Genomic DNA, 13,483 nt, shown 5'->3' with positions numbered 1-13,483 from the left:
GATATTACATTTCTTTTGTTTGTTTGTTTTTTATTACATTTCTTTTGAATTTTATTTCTTATGTTGTGATATATAATGAAATAATTATTCAACTGTCCATAATGCAGAATCAGTGGGAGCCATGAGCTTGTTATCCTGGAACGAGACTGTCCCATCTGGGGGTGATGGGAGAGCAATGGGAGCATCTGCAAATACAGATGAAGCCTCACTCACTGGCCTGCTGCTCACCACCTGCTGTGTGGCCTGGGTCCTAATAGATCAAGTTCTGGTCCTGGTATTGGTGTTGTGGACTCCTGCTCTCAACAAAAGACGTGGGACTTTCTATGAGACAAACCACCTAACTCCTCCCACATTTTAAACAAATAAATGGTTTAAAAAGGAAGGAGGAGACTTTCATTTATTGAGTGTCCTAGAACAACCAAATGTAACATACAAATGTTCATCCTCTAGATCTAGATTTGAATAAATAAACTGCTAAAGATTTTTTTTAGAAGATTGGAGACATTTGTGGTTTTCATTCTGTCTGCCCTCTGATGGATAAGGATAAGAGGAAGCATCACTATGAACAAAGCTCATAGTGAGGTGAGCTCATAGGAGTTGATAGAGCTCCTTTGAGCTCCTTTGAGCTCAAAGCTCATAGGGGATGATGGAATTCCAACTGAGCTATTTCAAATCCTAAAAGATGATGCTGTGATAGTGCTGCACTCACTATGCCAGCGAATTTGGAAAATTCAGCAGTGTCCACAGGACCTGAAAACCTCAGTTTTCATTCCAATCCCAAAGAAGGGCAATGCCAAAGAATGTTCAAACTACTGCACAATTGCACTCATCTCACATGCTAGCAAAGTAATGCTCAAGCTTCTCCAAGCTAGGCTTCAGAAGTATGTGACTGAGAACTTCCAGATGTTCAAGCTAGATTTAGGAAAGTCAGAGGAACCAGAGATCAAATTGCCAATATCAGTTGGATCATAGAAAAAGCAAGAGAGTTCCAGAAAAACATTTACTTCTGCTTCATTGACTATGCCAAAGCCTTGGCTGTGTGGATCACAATAAACTGTGGAAAATTCTTCAAGAGATGGGAATACCAAACAACCTCATCTGCCTCTTGAAAAATCTGTATGCAGGTCAAGAAGCAACAGTTAGAACTGAACATGGAACAACATACTGGTTCCAAATTGGGAAGGAGTACATCGAGGCTGTATATTGTCACCCTGCTTATTTAACTTCTATGCAGAGTACATCATGCGAAATGCCAGGCTGGATGAAGCACATGCTGGAATCAAGATTGCCGGGAGAAATATCAATAACCTCAGATATGCAGATGACACCACCCTTATGACAGAAAGTGAAGAGGAACTGAAGAGTCTCTTGATGAAAGTGAAAGAAGAGAGTAAAAAAGCTGGCTTAAAACTCAACATTCAAAAAAACTAAGATCATGGCATCTGGTCCCATCACTTCATGGTAAATAGATGGGGAAACAGTGGAAACAGTGTCAGACTTTATTTTTCTGGGCTCCAAAATCACTGCAGATGGTGACTGCAGCCATGACATTAAAAGATGCTTGCTCCTTGGAAGAAAGCTATAACAAGCCTAGATAGCATATTAAAAAGCAGAGACATTGCTTTACCGACAAGGTCCATATAGTCAAAGCTCTGGTTTTTCCAGTAGTCACATATTAAAAGTTGGACCATAAAGAAAGCAGAGAGTCAAAGAATTGATGCTTTTGAACTGTGGTATTGGGAGAAGACTCTTGAGAGTCCCTTGGATTTCAAGATCAAACCAGTCCATCCTATAGGAAATCAATCCTGAATATCCGTTGAAAGGATTGATGTTTAAGTTGAAGCTCCCATACTTTGGCCATCTGTTGCTGACTCATTAAAAAGACCCTGGTGTTGGGAAAAATTTAAGGCAGGAGGAGAAGGGGATAACAGAGGATGAAATGGTTGGATGGCATCACTGACTCGACGGACATGAGTTTGAGCAACCTCTGGGAGGTTGGTGATGGAGGGAAGGCAGGTGTGCTGCAAGCCATGTGGTCACAAAGAGTCGAACACGACTGAGTGATTGAACTGAACTGAGGGCAATTTGAACATGGGCTGGGTATCAAATGTTAATTTTATTTGCAACAAAATAGCATTTTTGGTTATGTACATTTTGTAAAATGGTACTCTTACTTGGGCTTCCCAGGCATCTTGAGTGGTAAAGAATCTGCCTGCAATGCAGGAGATGTCAGTTTGATCTGTGGGTGGAGAAGATCCCCTGCAGAAAGAAATTGCAACCCACTCCAGTATTTTTCCCTGAAAAATTCCATGGGTGGAGGAGCCTGGCAGACTACAATCCATGGGGCCACAAAAGAGTTGGACTAAACAAGACCAACAACAGTCTCTTCCTTTAAATACTTCAGCAAAAATGAATAAATGGTAAAAAAATAAAATTTTAAGGAGGGTCTGTTTTGCTTTAAAGGAACAGATTTGAGTAGTTGCTATGGATTGAATTGTGTGTAGCCCCAAATTCGAATGTTGAATCCTTAACTACTGATGTGATGGTATTAGGAGGCAGGGCCTTTGGGAGGTTATTCAGCTGAGATGAGGTCTTAATGGTGGGGCCGTCATGATGGGATCAGGGCCTTTATAAGAAGAGGCACCTGAGAACTACCTCTCTTTCTCTCTCTCATTCTCCTCTCTCTCCCTCCTTCCTCTCCCTCCTTCTTCTCTCCTCCCTCAATATCCCTCCCCATCACGTGTGAGGACACAGCAAGGAGAAAACTGTCTGGGCCAAGAAGAGGGTTCCCAGCAGGAACACAATTGACCAGCACCTTGATCTTGGACATGTAGCCTCAGGTCTCTGACACCCTGGGTGGACTGAGAGAGTAGTGTTGTAGTTCTGATCTCGGTGAGGCAGCAGTGAGATGTGGTGTGAAGCAAGATTTTGATTCCCTGCCAAGGAATTGAACCTAGTAGCCTGGGTGAAAACCAGGAATCCTAGCCACCAGACCAGCAAGGGCTAGAGGCTAGAATCTATTTTCCCCTGGATCTTTGTCCCTAGTGAAAAATGCATTTATCACAGAGGCAGAAACTATAGATGGAGGTACAAAGTTTATTGTGAGAGACATAGCACAACAAGCAGGAAAGCCCACAGAGAAATGGTTTGTACAGATGAGCTAGAAGCAAGGCCACCTGGAGAGAAAGGGTGTGGGCAACTGCCTAGTGAGTAGGAGTGCAGTAAAGAGGCAGTAAAGTTATTTACACAGGTCAGTTCTTCAGGGTCTTTGTCTTCCTTCAGGCCAATTATCTGATCTCTTTTTCCATACCTGACTCACCCTGGGAACCTCCCCTGGGTGTGCATGCACCCCTCAGCCAAGATGGATCTGGATGTGAAGCCTTCTAGGAGGAGCAAGACTCAGTACTTTCATTGTTGTTCAGTCGCTAATTCGCGTCCAACTGTAACCCCGTGGACTGCAGAATGCCAGGCTTCCCTGTCCTTCACTATCTCCCAGATTTTGACAGGAGGATGTTGGAACCCACCAAAAAAAAAAAAAAAAAGACACCCCATGTCACAAGACAAGGGAGAAGCCACAAGGAGATTGTAGGAGGGGCACAATCACGTTGAAGTCAAATCCCATACCCACCCAGTGGATGACCCATAATGGAGAATAATAATGCCAGAGAAGTTCTCACACTTTTGCGAAGGCTCTAGGCCCCATATCAGACTTCCCAACCTGGGGATCTGACAAAGGGACTCAGAATCCCTAAGGAATCTGACTTTGAAGGTCAGTGGGATTTCATTATAAAATTCCACAGGATTGGGTGAAACAGAGACTCTTGGAAGATACAAACAAATCCTTGCATGCATCAGGACCCGGGGGAAGGAGCAGTGACCCCCAAGAGACTGAGCCAGAATCTTGAGTTTTGAGGGTCTCCTGTGGCAACTTGTGTCAGCAGTGGCCTGCCTCGTGCACAGGGGCACTGGTAGCAGCAGTCCTGCGAGGTGTGTGTTGGCTTAAGTTCTTTTGGACTGTAGCTTTAACTGTACTATAGAGCCTATAGACTCCAGGACTGGGCTGCCTCAGTTCAAACAACTAATAGCAAGGGAGAACAGCCCCACCCATCAGCAGACAATTGGATTAAAGATTTACTGAGCATGGCCCTGCCCACCAGAGCAAGACCCAGTTTCCCCCAGGTCAGTCACTCCCATCAGGAAGTTTGCATAAGCTTCTTATCCTCATCCATCAGAGTGCAGACAGAAGAAGGAAGAACTACAATATACAGCTTCCAGAATGAAAACCACAAGTTTAGAAAACTAAGCAAGATGGTCACCTGGATCACAGCTGTGTGTAATTCAATGAAGCTAGGAGGCATGCCAAGCATCACAAGTTGTCTGGGACTCTGAGTGGAGACTTCTGGGGACGCACACTGATGGGGGCTTCACCATCGGCAGTGTCACCGGTGTCACAGCAGGGGGCCAGCCATGTGCCAACATGTATGCTGACTACTGTGAATGCCAGATTAGTAAACAAATGCTGTACCGCCATCCAGCGATCACATCACATCCACTCCCAGTGGTCACTAGGAAAGGTATTCAGGATGGCAGAAGGATGCCCTCCATCAAGTCTCAGCTACAGAAGCCACCTTTCCCACACCCCACCAACTGTGTATCTAGGAAACTCAGGATGATAAGAAGGTGGATACTTGCCCTAAATAGCTAAGGTGCATATCAAAGGAAAGATTCCAATGTGCCCAGGCTTTTGCATCTTCCCACACATTGCTGCTGCTGCTGCTGCTGCTGCTAAGTCGCTTCAGTCGTGTCCGACTCTGTGCAACCCCATAGATGGCAGCCCACCAGGCTCCCCCATCCCTGGGATTCTCCAGGCAAGAACACTGGAGTGGGTTGCCATTTCCTTCCCCATACATTGAAAGACTATTAAATTCTTTGAAATATTTAATTTCTTTTGATGAATAGCAATTTTTAATGTTCCAATTATCTTTTGTGTTGCAAAACTCCCATATATCCTGGTTCCTCTTTTACCTCTTCAGAGTGGTACCTGAGATCTGAGAGGCTGCCCTTGGCTTGAAGTCCTCATACAGTTTGCCGAATTAAACAGAATCGTCAAATTTTAGTATGTGCATTTTTTCAGTGGACACTATGAAAGCATTTGTCAGGAGTGACCTGTATCACGGATACCAGTATTATGTTGGTATAAACAAGCCGTAGGACCACAATGAAATATGAGGGAATATGGATGTGTAATCCAGGTTGAGTTTAGGATGAAGACTTGAATATCTGTACAACAGCACTAATGATACACAGGACAATGTAGAAAATGGTAACCAAGACCAGGTCCCAGGGTGGGTTGGGGTGGGGCTTGATGTTCAAATCCACATTCAAGAGTGTGGGATTTATCCTAGGGGTGATGGGGATCTTTGAGTAGGTGACTGAGATGTTAGATTGTGATAATGGAGGAGAACAAGGGAAAATGAGGCTAAAACATAAGATGGATACAAGAGAGTAAAGATGTGAAGAGAAAGGAAGTACATTAAGAGAAACTGGAAGCTATAGAGATGGGCCGGAGAAGACCCTTTGAACAGTGAGTGAAGGCCATGACCTCTAGCTTCCATTCCTTCCTTTCCTTGAGGAAGGTGACTGTGGACAGAAATGTTGGAGGGTTGTTCACAGGGGAAAATCAAGACGTTGGTAGAGGTACAAGGAACAACTGGAAGTCTCTAAAAGTTTTTTCACACACAAAAAAGGACTACATTTATTCTGTGGTGAATTTTCTGAGTAGAATGAGGACAAACGTTAGATGGGAGGAAGGCAGATATCACTTTAATTTGATAACAGCTTCTGTCATTAACTTACCCTTGTTATTCAAACTGTTTAGAAGAATCTCACACAGATTGGGCTGTGTGTGTGATATCCAAAAATGTTCACTTCCCTCCTGTTCTCAGACCCTAGGAAAGATGGCACGGAAAGGTCATACTCCAGGCTTAGGAATGGAGTGGGAGTCAAGAGCTTTTGGCGTTCTACAACTGCATTGAAGAAAGCTCCCAGCTCCCACCCTTGCTTGTGATTTGATGGCAAGTTAAAGGAATTTAGAAGAGGAGAAATACAAAAGGGTAATTGGTGGGGTGGGAAGGAGGAGGAAGCCCTCTCTAGGGAAAGTGGGGTGGTCCACGCTGAGGCTGATTCTCCTGTCACGACTACAGGAAGGGGCAGAACTTCTACTGGAGGTCGGTGGGTAATGTAGTCTGATCCCTGAGCATGTAGCCTTCAGAGGAATTGCTGTGATCCCCTAGGACTGACCGCTTCTCTGCCTGGACCTTGGGAAGGCAGCACTGTGGCCTTCTCAGATGCAGAGTCCAGTGGCATGCCACCATGTGGCTGGGGGAACTGCTATATGAGGGTGACCTCATGGTGTCTGCGCAAACACCACCTCATTTCATTTTCCTTCTGACACCACAAATTGCCAAGGATTCTATGGAGGAGGAAAAAGAGTGGGGTATAAGTTTTCTCTGGCTTGATGAGTGAGAAGATGGAACTTGAGTTATAGATAAGGGTGTATGACATCCTTCCAAAATGGGAGTGAGCAGAGCACTTAAGAACATAGTGCTGGAGCCAGATGAAAGAAAAAAAGTGAAGTCGCTTAGTCATGTCCAACTCTTTGTGACCCCATGAACTGTAGCCTACCAGGGTCCTCTGTCCATGGGATTTTCCAGGCAACAATACTGGAGTGGGTTGCCATTTCCTTCTCCAGGAGATCTTCCCGACCCAGGGATCGAAGCCAGGTTTCCCGCATTGCGGGCAGATGCCTTACCACCTGAGCCACCAGGGAAGCCAGGATGTCCTGGGTTTAAATCCCAGCTTGCCCATCTACTAGCTGTGTGTCCTTGGGCAAGTTTCTTCGTCTGTCTGTGCCTCAGGTTTTCCCATCTTTTAACACTGGATAATAACAGAACCAACTGAGTTAGTGTGTACAGTGCTTCGAATCCTGGTAAGTGCTATATGAGTTTTAAATAAAATTGTCAAATAAATAAGAGCACAATATGAGACTTGTGAGCTTAGTTTTGTTTGAGGCAAAGTGAGAACTATAGCCTGTGACAGAGCCTCTTACATAGCCCTGAGGAACTTCATTAAAGAGGCTCGTGTGTGGGAGAGGTCAGTGTATACGTGATCTGGTGCAGGGGGATGTGCAGTCAGGCACACATTTTGGCAGAGGCCACTGGTTGTTATGAGGAGCAGATGTCTCTGTTTATGATGCTAGTGCTTTTCTATATATGAGAATATACAATAAAATGGGCTCATAAAATCTCCTTTTGAAAATATTTCTCCGAAGGCTTGTTCTGTCAGTTTTCCCAGAGCACCGAGTGCCTGCTTCCTGACCTCTGCCCTGACCTCTTTGCAGGGTGTGTTGAAAGTCAGTGATGTCAGTGGCTAATGATTCCATCCTGGTAGTGCCAGATGGTGAGGGACAGTGTATAGTTGGCAAAATTAATCAGGTGTGTTGGAGTCAAATTCTTACCTGTTACACCTGCTGTATGTGAGGAGCTTGTTGATGACTTGGAAGCTGCCTCAGGTCATGTCATGATTTGAGGGAGTATCTGGTCCCATCTCTGTCTTTGCAGTTGAGGAATTAAGGCCAAGAGAGCAGCCAGGACTTGACCATGGTTGCTCTACACCCAGGAAATTTTGTGACAAAACTGGGACTGGAACTTGGGCAAGTTGGAGTCGTGAGTCAGCCTCTCATGAGCTGTGTGATCGCTGTCAGGAGCTATCCAGCTCTGGAATGAAGGTGCTGCTTTGTGGGTCTCCAGGCCTGAGTGGGGCAAGTGGAGACTGGCCTACAGCTGCTCTGGGGACTGCCTTGGACTGCCTGGAGGAGAGGCTGGTTTTTCCCTCTCACATCTAGCTGGTCTGAGGGCTGGAGAGCTTTGTTTGACCTCCTGGAACCTTATCACAGCTGATGCCAAGGTCAGTGGGAACACAAGTGTGAGGGGCTGCAGTGGGACGCCAAAGGGGACCCAAACTGAAGACTGAGCCCGATCTGTTCGGCTATGCAGTTTATCAGCAATCCCATTAGTTCCTTCATCTTGCTCTTAAAAGCATAGATTGTGTGTGTGTGTGTGTGTGTGTGTGTGTGTGTGTGTAGGTGAGGGCGGAAGTATGAAAAGCTAGTGTGAAATGGTCTCTATATCTATGAAAAATACTCCTACCTCCAGCTGATGACTCATCCTGGTTCATCACAAATGGTTTCTTGACAACAGAAACAGATTCAGAGCCTTCAAAATCAATCTTATGGTTACCAAAGTGAAAAGGCGGGGAGAGAGGGATAAAGTGAGAATTTGGGATTAATGTATAAAATTGACTATCTATAAAATAAATAATCAACTAGCACCTACTGTATAGCACAAGGAACTCTAATCAATATTTGGTAATAACCTGTATGGGAAAAGAATCTAAAAAAGCAAGGATTCATGAATATGTGTAATAGAATCACTTTCCCACACAGCTAAAACTGATACAGCATTGTAAATCAACTATATTTCATTATAAAAGAAAAATCAAATTTAAAAAGATTTCCTGCAGAGACCAGAAGGGGCTCTTTCCCCTTGTGGGGTTCCTGATGTGACACTGGAGAGGGCAGACTGGATACAGAACACCTTGACATTATCTGATGTTTCATTATCTGAGGTTACGTTTTCCTTCATGTTGGTTTCCTCTTGCTTCTTTTAATAGTTGGGCTTCCCTGTTGGCTCTGTCTGGAAAGAATCTATCTGCCATGTGGGAGAACCAAGTTTGATCCCTGGGTTGGGACATTTCTCTGGGGAAGGAAATGGCAACCCAGTTCAGAATTCTTGCTTGTAAAATCCCATGGACAGAGGATCCTGATGGGTTGTCTTTAACTTGTCTAAGGAGGATCAAAGGGTTCATATGCAAGAGCTCTTATAAACTGGGTGTGTTGAAGGCTCAGAGAATGAAACCTTTCTCAGTTGATCTGGGCTGAACTGCTGGACATAGTTTTGGAGCCAGGAGGAAGGCCCAGGACTGAGAAACAGCTAGATGAATCTGACTTGTGTTCCAAAAAAAAAAAAAAAAGACCAAGTCTTCACTGGAGATCTCCTGAGCACTGAAATGGGGATTATACATACCACAATGACTAACTTCTCTTGAAAATCTATTTTCCAACTCCAGTCCCATATCTTTCTCAATACTTCAGCTTCTTAAATATTTTATCTTTGTTACCTCACATTCTGACCTACCTGTCTCATCTTCCTTACTTCTGTTCATATCACATCTCCATCTAGTCCACTAGCATAACAAGATAGAGTACTGAGGAGATAAACAATACCTTCTAGAAGTGGGTAGAAACAGGATGACCATTCCCACTGCATTATTTTTTTTTTTCTTCCTGATCAAAGTCATCTGAAGGACTGAGTTGGCTAGAATATGGAGATCTCTTATTTACTGTAAAATCCCAACCAAGAAGGTGACTTCCTTGAACCTGGGGATGGTGTGTTCAATTTTGTATCCACAGATCTTAGCAGTACAGGGATTCAGTCAATGTATTTGGAGTGAATTAACAAGAGAAGAAAGTAAGGAGCTGCCTTCTCTTCCTCTCTCATTTTTGCCTGTATCAGAGTCAGTCTGAATAGGAATGACATTGTGTTTAATCGAGGCATGGTGTATGAGGACATAGGAGCAAGTGATAGGGGACAAGGCTCATAGAGGGTGGGGAGGCTGAAAATAGCCTGAAGTGGAAAATAGGAGGAAATGAGGTTGGAGGTTAGAAATGAGCACCCTTTTCTAATGTCATCTGCCTCTCATAAGTGGCCTGAGCCCCAGCTCCCAGGGCCTGGATATTGGAAGGGGGTCATATCCTGGTGGGAAGGTGGTGGTTGTGGTCCCTAGAGGTGTGGGCTTGGGTTGTGATTTAACTGGAGATAGCGGTGGTGGCAGCTGTGGAGTCCTGGCATTGGTTGGGACGAGGACTGGCAACCTCTCCTTGCATGACCACTCCTGCACACCTCACCTTGCAGAGGCTGGTGATTGGTCATGAGGAGCATGTGAGTCCCATCAGGCTCAGGCCCCTTGCAGTGGGAGTGTGGGTGTGGGAGCTCCACCTGAGCTCCCCATACAGGTCGTGCCACCCGTCTCCTGCACTCATCACCGTCACCTTTACCCTCCTCCCTGTGCTTGAGCATCTTACTAGTTAGAGTTCTGGTGATCCTAGAGCCAAGTTGCGCATAGTATACATTTGGAAAGAAAGGTAAGAGTGGGGTCTGACTTACCAGCAGGAGTCTAGCAACTGAGTGGGTTCCGAGGGATGTTCTGGTCTGCAACACTTTGAGCTGTGCACTTTCTCCAGGGTAGTGAAGATATGGCTTTTCAACCTTGGGTCTGCTCCTGGCCTGTATTCTTTTCCCAGCATCACTGACCAATCCATAGTTCTTTGCCTGATCTTGGAAAGAAGCTTCCTAGCACCGTGGGATAAAATGGTCATGAAATGCCTCTCAAGATATGGTTGAATTTATAACCCTGAGGGGCTCCATCTGCTGAAAATTGGCACTTGCCATGGGCACTTGACATATACCTTTTCCAGGAATAAATCCTGCTGCAGCAGCTGATGATTTTCAACTCACCTGAAAGGAGTTCAGGGTGGAGAGCAGAAATGAGACACGCTGGGCTCAGGGAGAGGCTGGCAGGACAGATATTCAAACAGATATCCTTAAGAGCCAATTTTATGAATCTATCCCATAGAAAGAGAAAGAAGAATTAGGGTTATCAAGGACTGGGGGAAGGGAGGAAAGGGAGTTTATGTTTAATGGGTACAATGTTTCAGTTGGATAAGGAAAGAATTCTGGAGGTAGATGGTGATGATGCTTGTACAACAGTGTGAATGTATTTATACACTTTAAATGTTTAGAATGGTAAGTGGTAGCTCAGTCAGTAAAGAATCCACCTGCAGTGCAGGAAACCAGAGTTCAATACCTGGGTCAGGAAGATGGCAACCCACTCTCGTATTCTTGCCTGGAAAATCCCATGGATGGAGGAGCCTGGTGGGCTGTAGTTCATGGGGTCGCTAAGAGTCAGACACGACTGAGTGACTTCACTTTCACTTTTCACTTTCATGCATTGGAGAAGGAAATGGCAACCCACTCCAGTATTCTTGCCTGGAGAATCCCAGGGATGGGGGAGCCTGGTGGGCTGCCGTCTATGGGGTCGCACAGAGTCGGACAGGACGGAAGCGACTTAGCAGCAGCAGCAGCAGCAGCAGCAGCAGCCTTCTTTGTGGTCCAATTCTCACATCTGCACATGACTATTAGAAAAACCATAGCTTTGACTATCCAGACCTTTGTTGGCAAAGTGCTGTCTCTGCTTTGTAATAGCTGTTTAGGTTTGTCCTAGCTTTTCTTACAAGGAGCAAATGTCTTTTAATTTCATGGCTGAAGTCATGTGTGCAGTGATTTTGGAGCACAAGAAAATAAAGTCTTGTGTTTTATTTAAAATAAATAAAAAATGTTTCCATTTCCCCCCTTTCTATTTACCTTGAAGTAATGGGACCGGATGCATAACAGAAACAGAAGAGGAAGAATAATTAATATTTGTTCCAGACTTAGGAGTTTGCAAAGCCCTCTCAGGGACCCTTGCTCATCCCAGTAACACGTGTGATCCCCATTTATCATCATGGTACATGTTTGGCAGATGAGGAACTTGAGGTTATGCCACTTGATCAAGGTCACACAGGTAAAGTGCTAGGGAGCCGAAGTGCAAACCCAGGACATCAGTCCCCATGTTGTATGTTTCTGCCCTGCACCCAGTGTGGGGGGAATGGAGACCTGGCACTAGTTGTTTATGCTGAAGCAAGGGGGCAAGGGGTACCACCAGCCATCTCTGGGGCTGCACACCTTACTCTAATCTGAGTGCCCAAGGGGGCAAGGGGTACCACCAGCCATCTCTGGGGCTGCACACCTTACTCTAATCTGAGTGCCCTCATGCTTAGCAAATGCCTCAACCTTGCACAGGATCTGATATCAGTTGAAACTATTTGTTGTTGAGCTGAACGGTCATATGATAAATCCTCACTCAGCAAGAGCCAACAATGCCTCACGTTTTTCACCCCACAGATGTGAGACCTTCAGAGTTATCCTGAGCTAGTCCTCGCCCGCATCCCTCCCCTTTGGGGACATTCTTCAGACTCCCCTTCGGGGTGGTAACTGAGGGTGCCAGTCTGGCTTCCGTCCACCAGATATTGTGTAGTCTCCTCTGGGCCTCACTATCTTCCCATATATTGAGTTTCCCATGTTCCAGGTATGTGAGCTGGATCTCATCAAAATAGAATGTAGTGGAAAGGAGTTGAGGGCAAGAACTCAAGCAGTAGGGTCAGTAGCTGGAGAGTTCGTGACCCCTCCCCATGCTGTGGGAGCAAGGCCCAGGGTCTGTACCTGGAAACTGTGTTGTTGGTTCTGACAGGCACTGCTCCAGCTTTGTCAGCCCCTACACAGGGCTCAGTGACAGAAGCTGGGCTCCAGGACACCTGAGAAATGTCTGTCTCCTCACCCCTCTAACCCTTCCTTCCTTCCATGGACTCTGTCCTCCCTGTGTGTCTCTCATGGAGGGTGTGGTGTTGATGTCAGGTGGCAATCAACAGTGCACCTCATGTTTGTTATAGCTTTAGCTTGCTGTTGAAATTTAAAAATGGGGAGACATCACAGCGATGTGGGTTTACAGCCTCCCTTGGAGACCAGGCAGGTCTGGTCGCGCTGGGCCTGCCTTCGCGCTGGGCCTGCCTTCCTGCTTGCAGGAGGTGCCCGAGTTGGGATGGAGCTTTCGGAGGACACGGTCTCTGACACGCCAGCCTCCTGCGTCAGCATCTGGGTTTGTGAGTTTTGTGGAGGTGAAAGCTCAGAGGAGACAAAAGAAAGGCAGGAAGGAAGAAGGAAAGAAAGGAGGAAAGAAAGAAGGAAAAAAGAAAGTTTCTTTCTCAGGGTTTGTTAGTGAGATAACAGTGATACATTGTCTCTACTCGGTGGAGGGAATGCAGATCAGCACCCCTTCCTTTCCCACCTCCATCCCAGTCTGATCTCCTTAGAATGGGAGGTAATACCCCCCAAAGAGCTGTTGTCCCTGTACCTGTGGATGCTGTGTGGGCGCCTCCCCACTTCCCAGCCCTCCCCACCCTGTCTCAGACCTCACGGGTCTGCAGTGGCTCGTATGGTGGCCTTGCTGTTGCTTGATCCTGACCCTCTGACTCTTGTCCTGGGATCTGATCCTAGGCAGAAAAGCTCCAGGATGCACATGCCTGGTGAGGATGCTGCACTGTCTTCCATGTGCTCTGCAAACCTGGGATCATGCTGTTTTGTATTCTGTTCTTTTCTCTCAATGTCCTAGTGGAACGATTTCTCATAATGTTAAATATAATTTTCAGATAGTCGGTTGCATGATGGCCTGTGTGCTGTGGACATTTGAAGTTTATGATGTTGAAAGGCCT

This window comes from Bos taurus, chromosome 29 (genome assembly GCF_002263795.3).
Source record: "Bos taurus isolate L1 Dominette 01449 registration number 42190680 breed Hereford chromosome 29, ARS-UCD2.0, whole genome shotgun sequence".
Lineage (NCBI taxonomy): Eukaryota > Metazoa > Chordata > Mammalia > Artiodactyla > Bovidae > Bos > Bos taurus.
Note: the sequence above shows the minus strand (reverse complement) of the source record.